Below are 22,397 nucleotides of genomic sequence, written 5' to 3'. Positions count from 1 at the left end.
TAGCCTGAAACCGTACTTGCCGATACAGGTAGATTATTATTGTACACTGGCGACGGCTGTGTGGCATAGTAGACTCAGAGACTTCGAACCTTGCGGCACACTTGGGTTGGGGGCTTCGCTGCCGAGTTAATGGCAATTTCCATATAGCCCATGAAATTTTTTTGAGTTGTAGGATATACCACCTAGCGCAGAAGTAACACAGATTTCTCAGAGCTGAGATGATTTTTTTTATAGAGTCTTTAAAATGCCCATGTGAATTCTTACTACATGATATACTTATGAACTGTTTTAAATTGCTCTCATATATGTTGATTTATAAATGATTATTTTGGATATGCTCTGTGTACCAGTACATCTGTATTGACCCTCTCCACTCTACCTCTCAGGTTCTGAGACTCAATCTAGGGCTCTAGATAAGCAGTAGATATTTCAGACAGCTGATCAAATTGTGCAGTGGTGAGCCTTCTCTATTCTAAAAGGCCTGTCTTCTCAGATTATGTCACTTATTTTAGTTTTGGTCTACTGGGGGCCTTGTTCGAGTTTCAGACAGTTGTTATATTTCATGTAGTAGAGATTTTGCAGACTGAGTCAGATGTTATTTAGATGTATTTGATTTACAGTTTCCATACCTATGTTGGATTCAGAGTTGACAATGTTTTCGTAGCAGATTATGTTTCCGCATCTTCTTTATTATATGAATGTTGTGCATGATTACCTGATAGATAAGTGTGTTTTGGGCCTTCATGGTTCGGGATGTCCATCACATCCAGGACTTAGTTTGGGTCGTGATAAACTTGGTATCAGAGCATGGTTCATGGTCCCAGGGTGTTTGTGAAATTGCGTCAGGTAGAGTCTTTGTTATGGGTATGTAGCGTGCCACACTTATAAGAAGGAGGCTACTAGGCATTTAAGAATATTCCTCTTCTTTGCAATTTAGTTCATGCTTCATAGTCTAATCTGTCCCCTAATCAATGACCTCTTACTTTTCAGAAAACTAGCAATGCTTCCCTGTCGCACCAACGTTAATACTCAGGATGATGAAGTTCATCCCACCCATAGGATGCGGACCCATAATAGAGCTCATACCCCAGAACTTGTTCCTACTTCGAGAGTACCTCCTGTAATGACCAGTCCTCCCAGATCTCCCCAAACGGGGGCCAATCGCACTCAGCCTCGTGAAGGAGAGGTTTCTAATGTTGAATTCAGACAATCTATTCACATGTTTGCACAGCTGGTAGCCGTATAGACTCAGAGGTCAGAGGATACTGGGTCTGCGTCTATTATTTTTGAAATTACTAGAGTGGGCCAGTTCATAAAAATAAACCCGCCCAAGTTCTCTGGCGCTAAGGTAGAAGAGGACCCACAGGAGTTTGTAGAAAAAATGGAAAAGATTTTTAAAGTAATGCATGTTGATCAGGTGGAGGGTGTTAAGCTAGCAGCATACCATCTAAAGGATATAGCAAACAAATGGTACAATGAGTGGGAAGATACGAAGGGTGACAGTGCTAAGCCCACAGTTTGGGATGAGTTTGTAGAAGCTTTTCCTGACCGATTCTTTCCTCTGGAGTTGAGGGAAGCTAAAGCAGAAGAATTAATAAACCTTAAGTAGGGTAAGATGAGTGTTCAGGAGTATACTTTAAAGTTTAACCAGCTGGCCCGTTATGCTCTTGAGATGACGAGTAGTATGAGGGCCTGAATGAGGAAGTTTGCTTTTGGCCTTTCAGATGATTTGGTGCTTGAGTGTTAGGGAGCTATGCTGAATAGGGATATGGACTTTGCTAGACTGTCAGTCCACATACAGCAAGTTGAAGAGAAGAGGAAGAAGAAGATAGCTAAATCTAGGGAAAATGATAGGCAGGCAAAGAGAGCCAGAGTAACAGACCAGAGTCATAGCCAATAGCAAGAGGTAATTGGGGCGACAAATGGCAAAAGAAGAAGAATTGGGGTAATGCACAGTTGGCAGCTACGTAGTCATAGGGAAGTGTATCCCAGACATCTCGGTACCAAGGATGCATGGTACGCAGTCGTAGGGAAGTATATCCCAGACATCTCGGTCCTATCTGCGTTGTGGGAGATGCAGGAGAAATCATCTAGTGAGATGTCAGTTTGGTGCTTTGGTGTTTTATTCATGCGGCCAACCAGGCCATATCCAGAGAGACTATTCGGTAGCAAAGAGTAATATTGGAGGAGCCAAGTCGCAGGTGAATTTATCTGCACCACCACCTCAGAAGGTTGCCACTTCAGCCGCCAAAAATGGTCAGAACTGGTTGTATGCTTTGAACAACCTCCTGGAGGAAGAGACCTTACCAGATGTAGTCACTAGTACGTTGCAAATCTTTTCTCGTGATATGTATGTATTACTTGATCCCGGGTCTACCTTGTCTTATGTGACCCCATACGTGGCTGTTGGTTTTGGGTTTGAGCCAGATGTGATTGATGAACCTTTTTTGGTTTCCACCCTGGTGGGAGATTCTGTTGTGGCTAGGAGGGTGTATAGAAATTTTGTTGTGTCTATTTACAGTTGGGATACTGAGGCAGATTGATAACGCTCAATCTACAGCTCTCGTGGGAGTGTAAAGCGGTCGTTAGCAAATATAGAACCCAACCTGGGTTGGGTATCGATCCCACAGAGAATAGCTTGGCCAACAAGCAAGAGAAATTACTAGACTTTTAGTGCAAGTCTCGTAGGAAAGGGGGGATTGTAGTATGTAACCAAAACAAGAATGTAAGAACTGAAAATAGCAAAATAAAGAGAGATTGTCACGTGTGTTGTAAACAATGAGAATTGAGGCGTTGGGGTTATGTCCACCTTCTGAGGTATACGTCTCTATTGGCTATGAGTGTGTAGAGTCTTGACATGTAATTGCTTATAGAGAATTGTAGTCGATGGTAAATCCAAGCGTCTCTCGACCTAAACAAGGACTATTTCACTTTAACTCTCTCGAGCTTAAAGCGTGACTAACGGTACGAATTCTCCAAGAAGTTAGTCCAGGTACGGCACTAGCTTTTTAATAGGAAAGGGTGTCCTACTACCTTGACATTATCTCTTTTCCAGACAAATAACTTTTCTCTCGAACAAGTCAGATGTTAGACTGGCGTTGGTCTATGCGTCTTCTTTTCTAGACAAATAACCTTTCTCTCGAACAGGTTAGATGTTAGAATGGCGTGTTCTTGTGTTTGAACCGCAAAGAATGTAGATTTAAGATGAAGAGAATAATGATATAAGCAATATACTTGTCTTGAACTCACAAACTCATAGCTATAGATAGTAACTCATTCGGCTTCCATAACCCCAACTAAGAGATTTAGTTACCCATGAATGCGAAGGATATCACGCTTTGCATGGTGGATGGCGTGAATAGTAGGTGTTTGGCGTGTGGTTTTAGTGATTCCGTAGCAAGTAACGATTCTCTTGTTGTGGAATTTAAGAGTAGAAGAATGAAGAATTGAGAATGGGTTGTAGGAAGATGTCTTAATTGTAAGGAGATGAATGAATTGTCAGAATGTCTCCCCCCCTCCTTTTCTTCTCTAACATGATAGGGTATTTATAATACTCCTATCCTACTCCTCCTAAACTAATAAAATAAATAACCAAATCCTAATATACTAATGAAATCCTTGACCCAATTGTACTAGGGTAAGGTTACAAAATTATAATCCAAATAGAATGATGAAACACATAACCTAATTGCACTAGGTTAATGTATTATGGCAAAAATCCAGCTTTGTGTCTGTAAGTCCCAAAGTCTTCAGAAATGCTGTTTTAGCCCGGGACAGATTTTCCATGCAGCAGATTTAGTCCTTTATGCGTCCAGCTCCTTTCCATCTCGTTTGTGAGCTTTCTTTTGCGTCAAGTAAGCCATAAATTGCTGTATTTTGCATCATTTATACCTGAAACTTTCCTAATCACATTTGTTAGCTCATTTACAGGAAAAAGGACTAAAAGTGTACGAAATAGATAATTAGTTCTCGAAACTAGGCTAAAATATGGGCAAAATATATTGATATAGGCGCGTAATTTCGCCTATCATCACAGATCTCATAAAACTTGATATGGTTGATTTTGATGCCATCTTAGGGATAGACTGGCACTATTTGTGCTATGCTACCTTAAATTGTAGGACCTGCAGAGTCACCTTTTTTTCAAATAAGCCAGTAATAGAATGGAAGGGACATTCTCTAAAACCTAGAGGGCATTTTATATCTTATCTCAGGGCCCGTAAACTTATTTCCAAAGGTTGCTTGTATAATCTTATTTGGATTAAAGATTCTAGTGCCGAAAGTCTCCCTCTTCAGTCTATCCCCGTAGTGAATAAATTCCTGGAAGTCTTTCCAGATGATCTCCCAGGAATACCACCTGATAGGGAGATAGATTTTGGTATTCATTTATTGCCAGATACCCATCCTATTTCTATTCCACCACATAGGATGGCTCCTGTAGAGCTAAAAGAGTTGAAAGAACAGCTAGCAGACCTTCTAGATAAAGGTTTTATCCACCCAGTGTGTCTCCCTGGGGTGCACCTGTACTTTTCGTGCGAAATAAAAATAGTTCCCATCGTATGTGCATAGATTACCGCTAGTTGAATAAGGTCACATTTAAAAATAAATATCCCCTTCCTAGGATTGATGATTTTTTTGAACAACTTCAGGGTGCTAAATGTTTTTCAAAGATAGACCTTCGTTCGGGATATCACCAGTTGAAAGTTAGAGAGTCAGATATTCCCAAAACAACTTTCCAAACCAGATACGGCCATTATGAATTCTTAGTCATGTCCTTCGGGTTGACTAACACCCCTGCAGCATTCATGGATCTAATGAATAGGGTTTTTCGTTAGTTTCTAGATCTGTTTGTCAGTGTATTCATTGATGACATTTTGGTATATTCTAAGAGCGAGGAGGACCATGCCAATCACCTCCGAATCATTCTTCAGACCCTTAAAGATCATAAATTGTATGCAAAATTTTCCAAGTGTGAATTCTGGTTGAATGCTACTGCATTCTTAGGGCATATTGTGTCTTGTGAGGGGATTAAGGTTGATCCCCAAAAGATTGAGGCAGTGAGAAAATAGCCCAGACCCACTACTCCAACCGACATTCAGAGCTTCTTGGGTTTGGCGAGTTATTACAGAAGATTCATCGAGAGTTTTTCTTCCATAGCTGCATCACTTACTAAATTGACTCAGAAAAAGGTAAAGTTTTTATGGTCCGACTCTTGTGAAAATAGTTTTGAGAAGTTGAAAGACAAGTTGACTACTGCTCCTGCTCAGACTCTTTCGGAGTGTACAGAAGGTTTTATTGTATACTATGATATTTCCCGAGTGGGACTTGGGTGTATTCTTATACAGCACGATAAGGTAGTGGCTTATGCATATAGGCAGTTGAAGGTGCATGAGCGAAACTACCCTACTCATTACTTGGAGTTAGTGGTTGTGGATTTTGCATTTAAGATCTGGCAACACTATTTGTATAGGGTACACGTTGATATATTTACTAACCAAAAGAGTTTACAGTATGTTTTCTCGCAGAAAGAATTGAATCTCAGGCAGAGGTGGTGGTTGGAACTTTTAAAAGACTATGACATGAGCCTGCACTATCATTCGGGCAAGGTGATGTGGTAGTCGACGCCCTCAGCAGGTTATCTATGGGCAGTCTTTCTCATGTGGGGAAATAAAAGAGGGAGATGGTGAAGGCTATTCACTGACTTAGAAATCTAGGAGTGGGACTTTTGGATTCTGAGGATGGAGTAGTGGTTGTTCATGAGATAGCTAAATCTTCCCTTTATGCAGAAGTTAAAGAGAAGCAGGTTCAAGATCCCATCTTGATGCAGATCAATAAATATGTGGGTCAACAAAAGGTATTGTCTTTTGAAATTGGTGGTGATGGTGTTTTGAGATACCAGGGTAGGTTGTGTGTGCCAGATGTAGATGGTCTGAGAAAGAGAATCCTTGAAAAAGCTCACGCGTCGAGGTATGTTGTTCACCCTAGCTCTACTAAGATGTATTAGGATTTGAAAACCATTTATTGGTGGAATAATATGAAGAGTGATGTTGCTAACTATGTTGCTAAGTGTTTGAATTGTCAAAAAGTTAAAGTGGAATATTTAAGGCCAGGTGGTTCTTCTCAAGAGATAGCTTTGACTTTGTGCAAGTGGGAGATGATTAATATGGACTTCATTATAGTACTTCTGAGGTCCCGAAACCAGTATGATTCCATTTGGGTGATTGTAGATAGGTTGACCAAGTCAGCTCACTTTCTACCTGTCAGGACAAATTATTCGAGAGAGGATTATTCCAAGCTATTCATTGCAGAAATAGTTTGTTTGCATGGGGCACCTGTGTCCATCATATCTGACAGAGGTACACAGTTTTATTCATAGTTTTGGAGATCGTTTCAAAAGGGTTTAGGTACCCAAGTGAATTTGAGCACGGCTTTACACCCTCAGATAAATGGGCAAGCTAAGCGCACCATCCAAACCCTTGAGGATATGTTGAGGGATTGCGTGATTGGTTTTAAAGGTAGTTAGTTAAAACACTTGCCATTGATAGAGTTCGCATATAATAATAGTTTCCATTCCAGTATTAAGATGGCACCATTTGAGGCATTGTATAGGAGAAGATGTTGGTCACCAATAGGGTGGTATGAAGTAGGTGAGACGCAGATATTTGGGCCTGATCTTGTTCATCAGGCAATAAAAGATGTAAAAGTCATTAGAGAATGACTTAAGACAGCTCAGAGTTGTCAGAAGTGCTACGCCGATGTTAGGAGAAGAGATCTAGAGTTTGAGGTTGGAGATTGGATGTTCCTTAAGGTTTCTCCTATGAAAGGAGTCATGTGGTTCGGGAAAAAAGGTAAGCTGATTCCACGCTATATAGGACCATATCAGATTATGAGAAGGATAGGTGGACTTGCGTATGAGCTAGAATTGCCAGTTAGTTTGGGTTCGGTTCATCTGGTATTTCATATATCTATGTTGAAGAAGTGTATTGGAGACCATTCTTTAGTATTGCCTGTCGAAGAAATCAAAGTGACAGACTCCTTATCCTATGAAGAAGAGCCTATAGAGATTTTGGATCGCCAAGTTAGAAGATTTAGGAACAAAGAGATAGCCTCAGTTAAAGTATTGTGGAGAAACCAGAAAATTAAAGAAGCGACTTGGGAATCAGAAGTTGACATGAGAGCTAGATACCCAAACCTTTTTTATCCAATGGATGACGAAATGGAAGGTACAATCCTTGTCTTATTCTTTCTATGCCTTAGTATGCTTGAAATTATACTTGTCTGTATCTCGCGTCAACATTCGAGGATGAATGTTCCCAAAGGGGGGATATTGTAACGCCCCGAAGTTTTTCTTAGCTAAATTCTATCCCTAAAATATCAAGCATTGGATTCTAGAATGATTTATACATATTTACCTGTGTAATCCCTTAGATTTCAACTTTTCATTTCGTAGATGATTGAATAAGCTTTCTGTCGATATAAGATTCGTCCAAATCGAACACTCGGTGAAGAAGTTATGGCTATTTTATGTGCTAGTCATAAAACATCATCATTCTGGTGTTTAGCGCATCACGGAGAGGGTTTAATTAGCAATTGTCAAATTCTAGTGGCACCTCGCGATAGTGGCGCATTGAGAGGATCCCAAATTCCCATTCGTCAATTTCCAGTGAGCCACCGCGATAGTGGCGCATCGCGGTTGTCCATAAAATCGGGTTCCCATTTTAATTTTTTTCAGCTTCGTTCAGAAGTTAATATGGGTAATTTGGACTTTTTCAAGCCTCTTAAAATGTTCAAACAGTAGATTAAGACCTCTACAAGTAAAATACATGACATTCTCAAGATTTTCCTCAAAACAAAAACCCCAGTTCATATGCTTCTCCTCCAAGAAACTCAAGATTCAATTGTGGGTTTTCAAAATTGACTGAATATTTGGAATCCTCAAACCGTAGGCTTAAAGGATCATCCCTTATTCTTCGTAATCAAGGTACGTAGGGTTTATCCAAAAAAACTACATGAGCTTGAAATTGTTAAAGCATGATTTTAAGGTTTTGATGCATGTATTTTATGGGGGTTTTGAAAACTATATTATTGATTATGCATTTCATAAGTTTCAATGCTACTATTGCTTTGGCCTTGTGGTCTTTTCCCCTAAATTGATTTACATATATGTATATGTATGAATTTGAGATTTAAGATTGTTGAGAGCAGAAATTATGAACTCCCTCTCTTGTATTGAATTAAAGATTATGGTTTTGTGATTTGAAAGATATTTTTGCAATATCCTGACATTTGAACATGATTTGGAATTGTTGAGAGGATGTTTCTTGATATCAATATGTTCTTGTGTGTATGAGAAAGAATTGCATGTGTTTACATGAGGTTTGAAAAAAGAAAGATTCATTGAATTGAATTATTGAAATACTGGTCTCAAAACTTGTGTTTTGAATATAGAGATTTATGATAGACTAATAATGGCTCCGAGATGTGACTTGCAAGTCAATGGTATGACGATACCATATGTATTTATGCCATAACAGATTATGTTTTCAGAGCATTTTTTCAGAGTATGTTTTTAGAGATTATATATTTTGATAGAGTTTTAAAAATGGGCTTAAAGAGGATTAGGTGGTTACCCGAAGAAGGTGCGAGTTCAAGCAACTCTAAGCCTGAAACCGTATTTGCTGATACGGGTAGATTATTATTGTACGCTGGCGACGGCCGTGTGGCATAGTAGATTCAGAAACTGCGACCCTTACGGCACACTTGGGTTGGGGGCTTCACTGCCGAGTTAATGGCAGTTTTCATATAGGCCATGAAATTTTTCAGAGTTTTAGGATATACCGCCTAGCGCAGAAGTAACATAGATTTCTCAGAGCTGAGATGATTTTTTTACAGAGTGTTTAAAATGCCCATGTGAATTCTTACTACCTGATATACTTATGAATTTTTTTAAATTGCTCTCATATATGTTGATTTATAAATGATTATTTTGGATATGCTCTGCGCACCAGTACATCTGTATTGAACCCCTCCCCCTACCTCTTAGGTTTTGAGACTCAATCTAGGGGTCCAGATAAGCAGTAGATATTTCAGACAGCTGATCAGATTGTGCAGTAGTGAGTCTTCTCTATTCCAGATGGCCTGTCTTCTCAGATTATGTCACTTATTTCAGTTTTGGTCTACTAGTGGCCTTGTCCCAGTTTCAGACAGTTGTCATATTTCATGTAGTAGAGATTTCCCAGACTGAGTCAGATGTTATTTAGATGTAGTTGATTTACAATTTTCATACTTATGTTGAATTCAGAGTTGACCATGTTTCCGTAGCAGATTATGTTTCCGCATCTTATTTATTATATGAATGTTGTGCATGATTACCAGATAGAGAAGGGCATTCCGGGCCATCATGGTTTGGGATGTCCGTCACGGCCAGGCCCTAGTTCGGGTCGTGACAAAATCAAGACTTGATTGCACTCTATCTTTCTGTTTCTTCCTTTTAAATAATGATCGGGTCAAAAATTTATCTCGGTGTCTACTTCTTTATCTGCAAACACTTTGTGTTTAGAGTCAAAGAGGGGCATGATGTAGACACATAATTTTGGCCCTTTCAAAAGTCAAATTTATCCATTTAACTCACTGTACCATGCACCTCACCTTATTTGTTAATTTTTTCATAAAAAACAAAATTAACCATTTTTTAACAAAATACCCAATTAAAATTCCTCACTCACATCCACGCAACCACCCCTGCCTACCTGTCCCCTCAATTCACATTTTTCTTCACTCTTTTGCTCCATTACAAAAAATAGTAATCATATATACCCACACACAACAAACCATAGAAACACACACATACACAAAAAAGAGAACACTAGAGAGGGGAGAAAAATGGGAAGGAATAATAATGAGTAAAAGAGGGAGAAAGACGAGTAGCCATGAACAACCATTAGAGGATAGTTGAGAGCAAAAATAGAGGAAAACACAGAAAAGAAAACTAGTATGAAATCATGAGAAAAACAGTGGAAAAAAAAAAAGAAACACATAGAAAACAAGGGGAAAACAAGAAAAGGGGGGAAAGCAATTCATACACAGAGAAAGGGAGAAAACAAGTTTATCCAAAAAAAAATTCTCACTGAGAAATGTCATATACCCCACCAGCTCCAACGAAAAACCATAAAAAAATATAGTATTGTTGACCAGACCCACCCATCGAAAATTGAAACCAACCAACCAAAATCGACCCTCTATCGATATCTGCCAGAAAACCCATAAAAATTAACCTTCTATCACCGAAAAACTGACAAACTTACCCCACCAGAAATGTTGGTAAAGGAACTTAGTTCTGGTCGAACGGTCACCGTAAATAGCTGACCAAACAACCCTTATTTTCTAAACTTCCTCCTTATCTCACTGAAAAACACAATCATTGAACCCGTTCTTCCATCGAGAACCACCTTTGGAATTGGTTATTTCGTTAAATTATCGACTTAGGTCTACCTTGAGTTCATTGGATCAAGGTTTTGAATTCGGTTCCTATTCGTGGTTGCGTCGAACAATTTGGGATTGAAATAAAATTGAGGTCCAATTCTTCAACTCTAATTCTTTTTATTTTATCCTAATGTGTGTGTTAATGTTATGATTTACATGACTTATATATGATTGATGATTTGATTTTGATAAGTTGTTTGAGCAATTTTAATTGTTGTGGCTTGTTGTTTGACTCCGTATTAAATTTGATTAATCATGTTGGTTGGAAACGAATTTAAGGGTGGGATGCTAAGTTGGTAAAAATGGATATGATTGGTTAGCTTTGATTCATTGGTTGTTGATTAATTAGGATAAATGTTAGTTTTGCTTTCATTCGATAATAGCATGTTTAGGCCGAACTTGGTAGGCAAATGATAGGTTGGGTAGTCAATCTTAAGATTTGTGGATCGTTGAATAATTTAATTTGATTTGATTATTTTAGTTTATCGCATTCACTCAAATATACTTTATCGGGGGATGTCCCAAAATAAATTGTACTTATTCACTGGGCAATGCCCTGAAGTATTATGTATGTGGAGGATGTTCGTGATCAAGGCCGGAGTTTAGGGTGGTTTAAATTAGTTTAGATTTTCATTTCTGTATATTTTTATTTTGGGACAGTATTAATTAGACTGGACTTTTTTTTTTAAATTCTGATTGTTTTGTTTGTTTTTTGTGCATGTGCTCTTTTGTGAGTTTATCATCTTGTAGTGTTATATTAACCGATATAACTCAAAGAAGCGATTGTGGTCAAATCACAGGACCGAGGGGTGTCTAACATATTTTTTTTGTCAACAGAATTTCTTTACCGAAATCTTTGTTCGTAGATCAGTTTTAAGAGTCATCTGCTTTTTGAAAAGGGAATTTAAAAAAGTGACTGACACAAGAAAAAATGTCAAGTGGCGACTCTGGAATTTAATTAAAGAATTCTTTTTCGAAATTCATTTTCTTTTTCACTTTAATAATTAAAATTCTTTTGAAACTTAAAATCAATACTTTTGCGGTAAAACAAAAGGTATAACACATTTCATCTTCTGCTATCATAGCATATTCCTGATTAAGAGAAGATGTAACTCCCTTTAATAGAATCTATCTTCTAGCTTGATCATAAGAATCATTCAAGCCACCTAGAAATTGTGTCAACCTTATTTGAGCAAGATGTTCTGCATAATACTTAGATCTTGGACAATCACATGAAGGAGCAGGAACCACTGTATCATATTCATTCTACAAACTCTTCAACTTAGTGAAGTAAGTAGCTACTGAATCAGTTCCTTGTGCTAATGTGTTGATTTCTCAGTATAGTTGATAAATCCTCACAAGATTTACCTTATCAAATCTTCTCTTTAGGTCTTTTCATACTTTTCGAGTACTTGTTGCATACACGATTCCATTTAGCAAATCTACACTAATTGAGCTCATTAACCACGATAATACTATGGCATTACAGGTCTCTCACTATTCATGTAACTCCTCTCAGTACATTTCTTAACTACACGCACCAGTCACAAATTCAAATTTTCTTTTCCCTAATAATGCAATTCTCATTGATCTACTCTATACTTCATAATTCTCTGATCCAACAAATTTAACTGCAATTAGAGTAGCTTCAAACACATCTGATATTTCTATGAATAAAGGATCAATCGAATCAATTTTAGGTGTCATTTCAACTGTACTGTAACAATTACAGAGGAAAACTCAATTGAAATCAATCAAAAAATTGGGAACTACAGCTTAAACAGAGGTTGATTCCTTTATCACAATAGAGATCTAAACTTTATCTATCTAGCATCCATGATCGATGCTCTAAAACCATGATAAAATTACACTAACTATAGATTAGAAAGCTTGTCTAAGCAAGCTCCACTGAACAGAGAAGAAGAAAACTGTTTTCAGTAACTATCACATTACATTGTATTGTTCTAGAAGCTTCTCAGCTCAGCTATACTACTCTCTTAGCTGCCAGCCCACCACACGACTAATTGAGTAACTAACTAACTCAAACGCACAATAAGTCAATATAACAGTAAAACTGAAAAAATGATCATTGCAACTAAACTAAGTAACTATTTTACTGAACTTTCCTATAATAACAGTGCGACGAGATACTCTCTTCTAAACTCTTTAAAAGCTATAAATACATTAGTTTTCCTTTCCACAACCAATGAGAACAAATTAAGCTCCTTCCGAAAAAACAAAACAGTACTCAATTTTTTCTTTTTTCTTCAATTTCTATTCACACCAACACCTCTCTTAACATTATTAGCTGAAGTGCAGAAAAATTGAGTTTGTTATTTATCGGTTGGTTCAAAATATAATGATGCATTTAAATTTATCATTAAAGTCATATAAATGTTCTCGCATGTTAAAGACCATGAGTTTTAAAAATATATTTTCTGTTAGATTTTGTCTAGATTTATATTATACCAGACAAATTGTAGGTAGTAATAACTTTTCATCAAAAAATCCAAACTCAAATTCTCATTTATTTCAATAACTTTAAGCAATTTCTTGAAAAATTAAAGTCTCTGAGCAAGGAAGAAGAAGAGGAGGGGTCTTTTGTATGCAGTTTTGGATCGATATGGGCGGATTAAATCGGTGGTTATTTTAATTCATATGTGGCTTATGTAAGGATCAATAGGAGAGTTTCATGTAATCTGAACTTTAGATGATGCTCGGCTGTTTATTTTAGGGTTAAATACGAGCCACGAAATAACATAGGGGCAATAGCAGACCAATAGGTTAACTGAGGGCAATGATGAACCAAATCGAATAGGTTGAGAATATTTTTAACCTTTTTCCATATTGTTAATAAAAATACCGCAAGATAGAGTTCGCTTAAGAAAGGGTCTTTCCTTTGAATTCTATTTACATTTTTCTAACAAATTTTAGGGGCCTATGCCATTATCTTTTGAGGTTAAATTGATTCATTGATGTTAATATGCAAACATATTTTTTGCTTTTTTGAAATTTCATTTCCAATCAAATTAAGATACATAAAATAAATTAAGGGAGTAGATAAAAACATAGTGATATCAAACGTAGATATTGTAATATGGAAAAACTGTGTGACAAATTAGAAGATTCCCTATAAACGGCAAAAATGGACGACATTCATTAGGTGAAAGAGTCAAATGCTTATATCTTTTGTCCACAGCAAAAATAACTCAGTTAATTTAGTTTAAATTAACTCATGATGAACAATTCTTTTACCTTCCAAGCATATATAACTTTAGTTTGAATAGGTACATTCGGCAAAATTACCATGCTACATAAATGCCCAGAAGGAAAATACAAAAGAAAAATACATGTCCAGTACATTACACATAACCTAAAGTTCCATACTTTTCTCGAACAAATGAGATCTTTATTCTTGCTCATATGGACTATAAATAATCAAATAGAGAATTAATCACGAGAGAAGAAAATTATAATTCAATCATGGTTAAGGCAAGCAATTATTTAATTTTAGTCCTCTCTTTTCTTGTCATTCTGACTTCATACCAGGGACTTGCAGGTATATATGGTTTACTTTAATTTCCATTTTTCTTTTAAATGATGATGTTTGATGTCTCTGAGTTTACATTCTATTTTTTTTATGATTCATTTTTTTCTTCTCCAGCATTTTTCAAGGGAACAAATATTGAAAATCCAGAATGTAGAAGGATTTATGCAGCACAAGCTGGTGACACTTGTGAAAGTATTATTGAGCTTTTCAATTTGACAGATCAAGACTTCAACAGTAATAATCCAAACCTTAATTGTGACAAGATTTTTGTGGGCGAATGGCTCTGTACCAATGGCACCTTATCTAGCTAATTGAATCTCATTCAATATATTATTAGAGTACTATATGCATCTCTTGATTAAGATGCAGTAAAATTTCGTCGAGTTATTAGCTAATTATGTAAATGTTTATATATATATCCTTCTCTATGCATGGTTAAATCGAAGTTTTTTGTTATGTAGCAGTGTGATGTTTCCACATTCATAATAAAAACTTGATTTTCTGTTTCGTTGTTACTTTTGAGGTCACGTTGGTTATGGTTTATTCTCTCAATAGCAAAATGATTTATCTAATATATACTAATGTCATGCCCCTAAATTGGGTGGACATGATTGGCAACCAATCCGTACCATCTGTTGAGCAAAACTCTATTCTAGCTAACTGAAAGTCACATATGAACTAAGTCTTTTAGTAAGAAATTATTAAAGCAAGTATTTAACAATGTTTGATAATAGAACTATGAACTCAATGAAATATTGTCTAAAACATAATCCACCGGCAATATGAGCCTACTAGAACTGAAATTTAATATATAGTCAAGGCTGCATTCCTGGGGAATAATAATATATGACTGAAAACAACCAACGTGTAAAAAGAAATTGCTATTGTTTGTATATAAGGTCAAGCAAGAATTAATTTTCTACATATGACAGTTCCGGACGAGCTAAGTATCTTCAAGGATAACTAGTAACTCATGTTAACCATCCCTAAACGGAGAAGCAAGACTTTTCTAGACTCAAATCATAACTTTAGGAATTTAACAAATTAAATTAAAATCTAATAGCTGAACTAAATATGAAATTTGAGTTAAATTCAGACTCTTCAAGTAATTTAATAAATCAACTGAAATTTGTAGCATGAACTAAAACATGAAATCCTACAGCTTCAACTCCTCCATCTTGTTTGATACCATCCCAAACTGAATCCCTTAACTAGAAGGCAAGATCGACCTGATCGACTTTAAACTTGGCAAAATTAGGCCAAGACTTCATGTTTGTAGCCTTATTGATGGTTAGCAAAGCATCCACGAGACCACGACTAAGGTGATTCTCTTAAGCTTATCATAATTATAATAGTGAAAGGATAGCCCCCCTGAATGAATCCAATTAGAGGTTGAAGTGATTTCCTCTTCTGCCTTAAAGTCTTTAGCCCATTGCAATACGCGCATTGGCAAGCCTAGAAGTATAATTTTATCCCAACTGTAAATGTTCTTGAAATAGATGAATATATGCTTCGAGTTGTAGTGATTGATCCGGGCCACTCCTTTCATCGAAATTCTAGCATTGAAGTCTTTCGCTTCCCAATAATGGTTAAATCTATACGCATTAGCGAGCACTTTTTCCTCCTTGGGGCTGAAGAACACAATTGTTTTACCGTGAAAGACTTGAGTAGTCGGAAAATGAGTGTTTTACTTTCTTTTCTTGATTATCAAATTAAACTTAGTATGTTATTACTGGTAATTTAACTAACCCGATGATGTAAAAATATATATAATATGTCAAGGTGAATGGAGAAATTAATCAGTTTATGAATGAAGAGATTCATGAAACTAGAAACACTAAGAAAGTAAGGGGGGCTGTGAAAAAAGAAAAAGTTTACTAAGCAAAAAACAAAAAATCATTAGTAAATATTTTATTATTTTTCTTAATAGGTATGAAAAGAGCTAAACGGACAATTAAACAGAACGGAAGGAGTAGCTTCTATTTATAAAGATCTCACATTGACCAAGTACACAGTCGGCAACATTCCCCTGATTGGTAAATGCTGAGAAGGAAATAACAACATAAAATCCACCTCTTTTTCCCAAACAAATTAAATGACATTCTTATTCTTATTTGTATGGCTTATAAATACACATGATTTCAACAAAGTATTAGACAGTACTCAAGAAACTTAATTAAAAGCAAATACTTTGAGCTTACTCCTGCAATTAAGTTTTTCAATCAATCATGGCCAAGGCTATCAACAATTCAATCAACTGCTACTTTAATGTAGCATTAGTGCTTACATTTCTTCTCATTCTTTGTCCTTCTCTAGGACGAATGCTCGGTATGTGATTTAATTCATTGAATAAATCTTACACACTACATATTTATTTGTCCTTTATCTCTGAACTCTCATCATTTATATGCTTTTTTTTTGTCTACTCCAGCATCTAACAGCGAGGCATCCCAGGCTATTCCAACTTGTACGACAGTTTATAATGTAGATACTGGCGACACTTGCAACAGTGTTATCAAGTCTTTCGATGTGAATGCAGAGCTCTTCAGTTCTTTAAATCCGAACCTTAATTGTAACGATCTTTTCGTGGGTGAATACCTCTGTCTCAATGGCACCTTGTCTGCTTGAATCCAATACATTGTACTAGATTATAATGGGTATGCATCTCTTCTGTAAGATGCAAATTAAATCTCTCATTTGAGTAATGAGATCTACTACTATATATTTGCATCCCTTCGATTTATCCATTATTAAACCAAGAATTTTCTTGGTTATATCTATATCTGTTGTATCAAGTGATGTTTTCCCGTAATAGAGATCAGTTTTTTAATCGTTCGTCTTTTTTTGAGCTTCTGATGGTTGCTTCTGACACATATTTTGTTTACAATCTGACAAAAATTAAACTTATCTGTTCGTCTCATGTCACTATTTACCAAGAAATGACTTTTGACCTGAACGTAATGTTTAAGATGATCGCACGTTGTAAAAGTTCTTCTCATCTCGCAATTTATCAAGAAATGACTTTTGACATAAGCTTAATGTTTAAAATGATCACGCGTTGTAAAAGTCTTCATTTTATCAAACTTCATATACAATCAAATTATACCAAACAAACTTACATGAAGAGAGTATTAACTTTTCTACGAAAATTCCAAACTCAAATTTTCAAAAATTTAAAAACAATTTCTAGGTAAATTGAAGTTTTTGAGAATTTTTCACAAAAACGATTTTCTTTTTTTTTTTTTTTAAAGAAAATACTCAGACAAACACTTCTTTTCAAAAAAGATAGTTAAAACACACTTCTTTTTATTTTGCAAAAAAGAAAACTAAAAACTCGCGAATTCATATTTAACTGGACCCCCATAAATGGACTCCGCAAGACGAGAATTTGAAGTTAGTTGCTCCCCCAAGTGAGTACCGGTGACCTGGTGAAAACTCAAAAAAGAAAAAATTGATATCTCTTTGCAGGTGATATACAATATTCTCTATGACAGTGGGTTTAGTGCAATATGTCGTTTACTCTAGTGCTCAATAATTTTTGAACTTTGAGGCATGCTAATGACAATATTCTTAAAAATATCTCAATATACGTATATCCTTCAAGATACGGTAAGTTTTCCTAGTATAAAATAGGGAAAAAAATGAACAAATTAAGAACAATAAAATATGAAAGTCTATATATATCAGTGGAAGAAAATAAAAAATTTCTATATTCAGTGTTAGATGGTGTCTTATCTACTTAATTCCAATTCAAGATGACCATGAATCAATACATTTTACTAGCTATATAAGTGTGTACATCTCTCGTCTTAGATGCAAGTTGAATCTCATCAGAGTAATTTGATCTTTTAAGGTTAAATTGATTTATTAGATAAAAAATATTATTTTGGGTGAACATTAGCTAATAACGGGAAATCTTAGTAGCTCAGATAATTTACTATTTGAACTTTCACCCTGTTGGTGAGGATTTGATTCCACATCATATAATTGTCATTATCTCATGGGGTTAAATTGATTTCATTGTACTGTTGACATGGCCATTGGGCCACATGAAGCGGCCCAATAAGAACAAAACCAGATTAGTTTGTTTGTTGACAAAAGGCCTAAGTTTACATTTCCAAAATTGTATTGTTGCATATTCATTTTTACATAAAAGTAATGTTGATGTAAGATTTTGGAAGCACACAGAAATAAGAAAATATCTTTACTTTTTCTCTCTTTCTCTCTTTCGATTTTGAGTTTTCAGTCGACGAAATCCATGGCGATTTTACGATTTTCTTCGTTTAACATGGTATCAAAGTCAGGTTTCGAGTAGTACTCATTGTCCTCTATTGACCGATCCTACCCTCAAAGGGTTTCTCTGACGAAATTCACCGGCGACGTTTGGTTTTCCGGTGAAATTCCATCCATTTATGTTGAACAAGGCTTTACTTCTTCAAGTTTTCAAAGAAACACGGTAATATCTCTCTAAATTTTTGTATTTCGAGACTTAGTTTCTGGTGATTGTGTTGAAGTCGTTGGTGGTGGTATTGTTGAAGTTTAAAGGTAACTGTGTTAAAGTCATTGGTGGTGGTTTGTTGTGGAAGTCTTCTGGTGACGCTTGAATTGTTGATGGTGATTATGTGTTGAATTGTTGATTTTGATAGCTGTGTTGAATTGTTGTTGGTGATTTTGATAATCTCTGTGACTCTTCTTATCCTTAGCTACTTGTACCAAAATTTGTTGTCTTTGTCGTCTAAAATGGAAAATATCACAAATACCTCATCTGTTTCCGCTAGAACTGAGGGATTTACGCCTTTCTCGATTGATCCTTCTCATCCATTCTATATTCATCCCTCAGACAATCCAAATACACCTTTAGTTTCTCCTCCTTTTGATGGAAATGGTTTCGTCGTTTGGAGGAGGAGTATGCTTGTTCCTTTTTCTGCAAAGAACAAGCTTGGTGTTATTACTGAATGAAATCCTCAACCTTTAGAGGATTCTCTATATTATCAAGGTTGGAAATGATTTAAAGACATGCTCATTGATTGGATGACCAATTCCGTTTCTAGGAACATCGCTCTTAGCCTCATAGGGTATAATATAGCTAGGGAAATTTAGAACGACCACAATGAAAGATTTGGTCAGTCAAATGAATCCAAATACATTCAAATACAACGTGAAATTAATGCCACTAGTCAGGGATCATCCGATATAGCAACATATTTTACCAAAATAAGAAGCTTATGGGATGAGCACATACAACGTATGTAGGTCCCACTTGTACTTATGGAGCTTTACCAAAACTCTTAGAGGAGCAACAATTATTCCAGTTCTTGAGTGGGTTGAATGAATGTTATTCCTCTTCCAAGACAAACATCCTCATGATGACTCCCTTACCATCTATTAGTAAGGTTTACTCAATGTTGCAGCATGATGAGCACCAAAAGGAAAGCTCCCCTCATATTCCTAGCTTCTCCAATGATTCTGTTGTTTTTTCAGCTTTCACCAGATCAGGTCCTCAGTATAGAAGGGGTAATACTCCTAACTACAATCAGAGATTTCATTCTGAGCCCAAGAAGGTACAATTTGGAACGAATACCCCAACCAGAATCTCTGGAAATAACTCTACTGTAGCAATTAGTCACAACAATGCCAATGTTTCTTGCGAGTATTGCAAGAAATTTGGGCATGTAATTGAAGATTGCTATAGGTTGCATAGATTTCCTGCAGACTTCAAGTTCACAAGAAATAAGAGATTCTGCTTCTACTTCTGGTTCAGCTTCTTGTGTTCACAATGCCAAGCTTCTTACCTGGCTTCACCAAGGATCAATATCAACACTATCAGTACCTCTTGAGTCTTCAGCATACCACACCATCTCCTGAAGGTAAACTTGATGATAATGGTGTTTTCAGTGCTTTTGCGGGTTTGTTTAATAGTTCTATAGTCAATAATGTGGATTCTTATGTGTGTGCTATTTCACAGTTAGATGGTTTTAGTCCTTGAATTTTGGATTCAGGTGCCACCAATCATATGACCCCACACAAACACCTTCTTCATGACCTACGACTCTTACATAAACCACAGTTAATCACCTTACCTAATAGGTACAAAGTGAAGCTTATATCCACTGTTTCTTTTAATTTTAGACTCGATATAACCTTACACAATGTACTTTTAGTCCTTCTTTTTACTTTAACTTAATTTCTATCCACAAATTACTTGTTCAACTTCAATGTGATGTTGTACTTACCATAGCTACTTTTTTTTTACAGGGCCCTTCTCTGAAGAGGCCTTTGGAAATTGGTAAGGATGCAAATGGATTGTACTTCGTACGTCAAGATCATGACACTGTTTCCCCTTGCACTACTTTGTCTTTATTTTCTCATTCCACCCCTATAAATAATTCAAGCACTTGTTTTTCAGATTTGTATTCTAGTTTTATTGTTCCTTCTGCTTCTCATTGTAACTTTAATAATGTTCTCATTAATAATACTTTCTGTTTACCTATTTCACCTACTAATAAATTGGATACATGTTGGCATCAAAGATTAGGCCATTTACCTTTTCACAAAACAAAGTCCATCTCTTTTTTGTCTGATTCTTTTACTCTTCAACAACAATTCCTCTGTTCAGTCTACCCTATGGCTAGACAATAGAGATCTTTTTTTTTCTTTTAGCTCCATAAGGATAAATGCTCCTTTTCAATTGATACATGTTGACATGTGGGTCCTTATAACACTAAAACCCTAGTAGATGATTTTACAAGAGTTACCTGGACTCATCTTTTATCTTGTAAAAGTAATGCTTTCACTGTTTTAAAAGTTTTTGTGTCCATGGTCAAAACTCATTTCCAATCAGATATTCAATCCATTAGATCAGACAATGCCCTTGAGCTAGGGGGCAGTTTTGCTTGTCAAGAATTTTTCAATGCCTATGGCATTCTTCATCAAACTACTATTCCTCATACCCCTCAACAAAATTGAGTTGTTGAGAGGAAGCACAAACATTTGTTAGAGGTTTCTAGATCCTTACTTTTTCAGTCTAATCTTCCTAAAAAATATTGGGGGGAATATGTCTTAATAGCCACATATCTCGTTAATAGACTGTCTTCCACCATTCTGAATAATGTTTCTCCACTTGAAAAATTATATGGTCATCCTCCATCGTACAACCACTTAAAATCTTTTGGTTGTTTGTGTTTTCCATCTTCACCTAAACATGGAAGGGATAAGTTTCAGTCTAGGTCGACCAAATCAGTTTTTCTAGGCTATCCTTCTGGTAAAAAGGCCTATAAGTTATTGGATCTCAACTCTTATTCTATATTTTATTCTAGAGACATCATTTTTCATGAGCATGTGTTTCCTTACCATTCTCCTCCTCCCCCTTTTCTCTCCTCCACTCCACCTGTTTTCTTTGATGATTCCGTTCCACTTTCTATTTCTCCTTCGTATATGGCATCTCAACCTTCTTCTGCTCCCATTCCTTCACCTTTCTCTATTCCTCTATCTCTACCAACAGTTCCACGTCCTATGGCTCCACTATTTGTTATTACAGCCCCCATTAGGAAATCCTCAAGAATCTCTCAAAAACCACATCATTTTGCTGATTTTATTTGCAACTCTATTTCCACGATTCCACGGGCTTCATCTAGTAATATACACATTCAGGAGCCCCAATTTTACCACCAGGAAGCTTCCAACCCTGCTTGGCAGGAAGAAGTGTTACAAGAATTTAAGGCTCTTGAAACTAATCAGACTTGGGATATTATACCCCTTCCTACCCATAAGAAGGTTATTTCTTGCAAATGGGTTTACAAAATGAAGCAGAAATCTGATGGTTCAATAGAAAGATATAAAGAAATATTAGTCATTCACGGTGATACTCGGGAGGAAGGTGTTGATTATAATGAAACTTTCTCTCTGGTTTCAAGCTTACCACTATTAAATGCTTTCTCACTTTGGCCATCAAAAAGGGTTGGACTGTTTTTCAACTTGATGTGAACAATGCCTTTTTTCATGGGAATCTCTATGAAGAGATGTATATGAAGCTTTCTCCCGGCCTTAAGGTTTCTGTTTCTTCCCCATCTCAGGACCCTCTTGTTAGTCGGCTCAAAAAGTTACTTTATGGCCTGAAACAGGCCTCTAGACGGTGGTTTAGCAGGTTGTCCGAGGCTTTACTGTCCAAGGGTTTCTCTGGCAATAAGAATGATTATTCTCTCTTCAAAATAGGGTCTGGTTCCTCCCTGATTGTCATTGTTGTCTACGTTGATGACATTCTATTGGCTGGAGCTAATCTTCCAGAATTGACTAGTTTAAAGTTGTTTTTAGATCCTCAATTTAAGATCAAGGATCTTGGGCGAGTTTATTATTTCTTGGGCTTGGA

Source organism: Capsicum annuum, chromosome 7, assembly GCF_002878395.1.
Source record: "Capsicum annuum cultivar UCD-10X-F1 chromosome 7, UCD10Xv1.1, whole genome shotgun sequence".
NCBI lineage: Eukaryota > Viridiplantae > Streptophyta > Magnoliopsida > Solanales > Solanaceae > Capsicum > Capsicum annuum.
This window is presented reverse-complemented; position numbering follows the sequence as displayed.